The sequence below is a fragment of the Pagrus pagrus genome, assembly GCF_965226575.1.
Source record: "Pagrus pagrus genome assembly, chromosome: 3".
Taxonomy (NCBI): domain Eukaryota; kingdom Metazoa; phylum Chordata; class Actinopteri; order Spariformes; family Sparidae; genus Pagrus; species Pagrus pagrus.
The window spans coordinates 1,088,347-1,094,346 of record NC_140187.1 but is presented as its reverse complement, the minus strand read 5'-3'; positions in this window follow the sequence as shown (position 1 = coordinate 1,094,346).

Below are 6,000 nucleotides of genomic sequence, written 5' to 3'. Positions count from 1 at the left end.
TCTGCAGGGACGTAATGAAAAGAGGTTTTCATGCAGCGCAGAGAAGCTGTGAACCACAGACAGATTCATTTGTAAATTCATTGTGTCTTATTTGTATTTTATAGTCGAGGTTTACTTAAGTTGAAGGCCTGATTGTATATGGAGGAGTTTTATACACCCGGCTTCAGTCGTATTTCTTAAAGGTTTTGTTTTGTTTTTCGAAGTTTCTGACCTCGACTCGCGGTTCAGATTTGTGAATCAGGATGACGGTGGGGTTAAGATTCATTGTGCAGAAGATTAGGAAAGGTCAGAAAATATAGTTCTGTAATGGGCTGAGGTACAAAAGGAGAGCACGAAGAGCGCGAAGGGTCAGAGTCATCCCGACAACCAGAGCTGCAGGAGCGTATTAACAATTGAACAGCCGAGTCGTCGTCGGGATCGCTGAGGCTTTCTGACAGCTCAAATCTCAAAGTTTTTTGACTGTGCAGTTAGATTTGTGCCTGAGGGCTTCAGAGAGACGGAGGAACCAAACTGAGTCCTCTGAATTAATTTGAATTTTACCAGGCAGTCAAACATTAATGCATGTCCCTTATAAGACTATAAGTCTGCTCCTGTGTGTGTGTGTGTGTGTGTGTGGCTCTCTCTCTCTCTCTCTCTCTCTCTCTCTCCCTCTCTCTCTCTCCCTCTCCCTCCCTCTCTCTCTCTCTCTTGATAGCCTGTTGTGGGCAGATAATTAAAAACACATTCAAATGAGCCAAAGATGGAAATTTAGCATCACACTGAACAAATCTACACACACACACACACACACACACACACACACACACACACACACACACACACACAGGACGGACAGGGGCCCAGATCCCTGCAGACACTGATGTAATCAGTGACCTTTGGATGTGTCCACATTTACATTCACACACAAGGTAGAGCTGCATTCATTTGCTGTTTTAGACAAGAGGGAAACTGGAGGAAGGGAAGCGGCAGAACAACAGAGGAGGTGGAGAGAGACACGAGCGAGGGCGACGACACAAACCGAGCTGGGAAAGCAAACAAAAAACTGACATGAGAACGGTATATTACGTACATTATGTTATGTTATGATATGTTGTGGATATGTTACCTGACGATCACAGTTTTCTGTCTCAGTACGTTTGACAGAATTTGACTTGTCAGACGAGTGAAGTGACGGTGAAGTTACAGAGCGTCAGGTCTACATACCTGAGCTGGAAACCGACTGTGTGCCTCTGTTCGTTGGTTCAGCTCAGCCTCTGACTGACCTCAGACATCAGCTGAAACTGAATTTCTTGTTATTCACTGCCAGTCCGACTCCTTCATCCTCCCGACTGCTTACTGAAGAAGTAGATTCATGAAGCTCCAGTGAAGCACTTATCTCCCTCTTAACTTTCTGTATTTGTCGGTGTATTAGTGTCTATTTTCGCTCACTCGTTCCGTTCAATAAAGTTTAAATGCAGTTGTAATTTGTCGTCACTGATAATTCATTTTACAACACGTTCAGTCTGAATCTAGTTTATAGAATCTCATCTTGTTCTGATTTGTAGTCGCTGTAGTCGAATTGTTGTCTCGTTCTGTTTTATCAGTTAACTGCACCAGTTAAAACCTCGACAGCCTGCTGCTGTTTCAGCCTTTATTAAAGTGTGTTCATCACGCTGCATGTGCACCTCGCTGCACCAACCCTCATCCTGGTGCAGGTGGAAAATGCTCTGGCTTGTTTGCATTTAAACCAAACACGATTGTTTTGAGCGTCGTTAAACCCACGATGCAGTGACGCTGCGTCTGCCTGCAGGACAGTCAGGGGGAACTTGTTTTGCAGATGGGGAGACGAGCGCCGGCTTTAAATGGACAAATCCCTGCACGAGGAAAGGAAACAGCTGCTAGCTTGTTTAGTTGTGTAACATTACCGCACACGTTCTCACTCACAACTCATCAAATACAGCAGCCCGAGATTTATGTGTCATAACATAAGTTACAACTCTTCATTTTTGACTCTTGATCATGAACAGGATGCAAATCCTGATCTCCTGAGTTAATGTCCAGCTGATGATCCATCCACCCACAGTTTGTACTGTTCTCGCTCTTTATACCACTGTGTGAGAGGGGCGCTTCAAGAGGTGACGCTAGACGGGGAACAACAGCGTTAAACTCAGAAGCATCGGGGCGCTGGCTGACCAGGCTGCTGTGTCGGTCGTGTTGGGAGTGAGATCAGGCTGCACAAGCAGAAAGAAGGAAGATGCTGCCTGACAGGCTTCAGACCAGCAGTCTGCACCCAGCGAGTCAGACCGAGTCAGACTGAGTCAGACTGAGTCGTATCTTTGTGACTACAAAAACTATTAAAATCATAAAGGGTTCAAATTATAACAGCTGCAGGAGACCAGGTGCACCACAGAGCAGTTTTCAGACGGGCAGGTGAAATAAAGTGTTGATTACACTCAGTCAGAGAAGCTGGATGTGACAGCAGGACTGTGTAAAGGTCTCTACACAGACACGGTGTACATCCTCCTGCATTCAACTTAATCATGAGGGAATTAAAACAAACTGCGGTACATTAACACGTCCAACACATTAACACCACAGTCATTTTCAGCCACTTACAGAAACAGTATTTCTCGATCTCTTACTCAACACTGACATCTCAGCTTTTAATAACTCAACTCTCTCTCCCACCGTCATCTGTCTTTCCCTTTAAGGAGTGGTGGGCCCGCCACTGTTCCCGACTTGTCAGCTGTGATTTACCGCACCATTATAAGACCCCGCGTATAAAACACAGGGCTGATAACAAATGCATGGAAAATAAAAATCTGCAGGTGTTTGCAGTGGTGGGTTTGTGTGCTTCTCCAGGCGAAAAATCAGACAGAGTTCCCAACATCATTTCTCTTCTGCTTTGACGACGCCACCAATCTCTCTCTCTCTCTACATCTGTCTTGATGCCATCTCTTTTTTCCACCTCCATCCTTCACTGTTTCTCTCTTGTTCTCTCTCCAAAGGCTATGTGCATTCTTCATTGTATGATTAAGAGGAAGCAGCAGTCAAAAATAGACCCAGACATCACTGAAGAAAAAAACAAATACAGTAGATTAATACATTTTCCGGAGGGAAAAACTATAAAACCCTTGTTGAGAGATCTTATTCAGCAGGTGTCATCGTATAAATGCAATCTGTATATTAAATCTGTGGGTAACGTGAGGTCATGGAGGCAGAGCGACTCGTGTGAAATAAGAGGTGACATCACAAACAGTGGTATAAGTTCAAGTGTCCTCTGAACATCCAGCTCCCGACATCCACACACATCACACTTCAGATGTGAACCTACTGACAGGAAATAAAACAACAAAGCTGAATTATCCTTCTTAAATATTCAGGAACACTTAAACAATGATGAATCTTATAAACCAAGAAATTACCTTTTTTTATGTACTTTGTTTATTAAATGTGTTTATTTATTGTATCGTTTGACATCAAACGAACTCAAATCTGTCGACTGTGTTGTATCGTGACGATGATGAGGCAGAAATAAGAAAACGATTTGATCAAGATTTCAAATTTTACACAAAGTTGTTACTCTACAGCTCCTGTAGGAACCACAGGAACCACGTTTTTATTCAGGACTCAGTGGTGTCCTCAGCCTGGGGGACGATCAGCTGTCCTGCACTGCTGACATCATACGACGAGCAGCTCCTGCAGATTCATCCTCCACTACATCAGGAGGATACGTTCGTTTCTCACACAGATGTTGGTGCCGGTTCTGGTCGAGGCTCTTGCCATCTTGTGCTGAGACTACTGCAGCTCCCTCCTGGCCGCTGCGCCTGCATGTGCCATCCCAACCTGTGAAGCTCATCCAGAGCGCAGCAGCCAGGCTGATCTTTAATCTGCAGTGGGAATGCCTCGGGTCCATCGTTCACCCAGGACGAGGTCAAACCAAACCGCCCCGCCCGTCTACTACGCTCTGCTACTGCCAACCATCTTCTATCCTGGTCCCAAAATGGTGGATTGAAAGAAACTCTAGTCGTCTTTAGACTGAAAACTGTTCAGACTGCACTGCTCAACGCCTCGCGTGCATCATGCACTCATTTTAATCCACTTTGAATAAAAGATTCAGCTAAAATGTGTCCAGCTAACCAGACTGCAGCAGCCAGTCACAAAAATCAAATGGAAACCAAAAATACTATGAACAGGCTAAAAAAGCTAACGAGCTTACAAGCTGTGAGCCAACTGACTTTCATACATGAACAAATATAGCGAGGTCAGAAAAACCCGGTCGGTCCCGTCGCTGTTCTTCAGTGCACACGGACGTTAGTTTGTAGAAGTGATTTGACGTGTGGAGGTCAGAGAGCAGACCAGTTCAATCAAGTTACATATGCCTGAGCAGCTGAATACAGACACTCACTCACTCAGTCACTTCGTATCTCAGTGAGTTTGTAACATTTTGATCACTGGCAGTCAGTTTGGGGACGTACAGCACAAAAGTCTGTTCGACAGCAGAGGACGAGCGTTCATCAGTGTTTGTTTACACAGGAAGTGTTGTTTTATGCAGGTTAGCATGTGATTGTGTGTTGAGCACTGAAAACACATGTGACCTACACTCAATGCTGCGCCTGAACGCATCATGTTCAGACACTTTCTGGCGGAAATATAAAATAATTATAAATTAATCGTTCAAAGATCTGTTGTAAGAAACCAAACAAGTTCTTCTCACAGTGTTTTTTTACAATCCATCATTTCATCTGTGAGCGAAAAAATTTAACAAATGAACTTTTTAATTTCTCTCTTTTTAATGAAACTAATAAATTAGGACCTCCTCTCTGCACCGATAAATCACTGACTAGAAATAATCCTGTCGATGACTGAATGCCAGAGAACCTCAATTTGGTACCTTTTTTTTTCTTGGAGTGCTTTTCATTTCATGACAATCAATAAAGTCTTAAATCATAAAAGTCTGAGCTCTGCATTGCTGCAGAGAGGCGCTTACAAATCATCAAGGTGTTAAGAAATGTTGATGGGGAAGAAAACTACACTGAGGAGGTGGTGATGAAGCCGAGCCCGTTTAATTTGTGGAGTCACACTGAAATGTTCTCAACATTTGGAGGTAAGTTGCATATGAAAAAGAAAATATGCAAATATTTATTGGACTGAAGTGAAGACAGAGACGAAGACCATCAACATGGACAGAAAACAGACTCAGTAAACGTCTCATTCTTCTGACTTTTTCTTTTTCTTTTACAATTTCAGTATTTTTCAAGCAGACAACAGTTCAGTCTCAGGTTCATCGATATAGAAAAGTGAGGGTTGTTTAGCTAATTATAATGACAATAACATGACTGAAATAAACAAGAAAATTAAGCTAGTTAGCGGCTAACGCAGCTAAGTTTAGCAGCACTCGGCAGTTACTTTGGTAACAAGTGAAGTTATCTGTGATCTCTGATCCAGTTTCTCCTGCAACAGTGTTGGGTGGCCTTTTCTTTTCACAAAGCAACACGGGGTGTCGGGGTGGGGAACGCTACAGTGGGGTAAAAACAACACAGTATGTGCCTTGTTGTAGAAATGACAAACGAAGTTAAAGAAAGCGTCCTGACGTGTCGCTGTAATGAGCCCACTGCATCCAGAGGCGACGCTCTGCAGCCACAGATCGATGGCAGAGGAGACGGCTCTGACAAGGTTGACTCACTAAGGTTAAGACAATCACAGCATTTTTCCCTCTGCAGGCCAGAGCTCGCTGATCTTTGCAATCAAACAGGGACTTGTCTGCTCCTTCACACTTCTTTGTTCCTTGAGTCTTGTGTTTCAGGTCGTGTTCGTCGTCACTCGTGCCGTCTGTTTCTTATCAAAGTCTCTTTTTTGCCTCGCTCGCTGCTCTGTGACACTCTTGTTTCACAGGAATCATTTTGACTGTCACGGTCATGAAATAACACGCCGGCAACAAGTTTCAGTTTGTTTGTTTTCTCCCCGTCTTCCCATTTACACTTAACAGTTCAAGCCTCTCTATCAAACAGAACGAGCGCC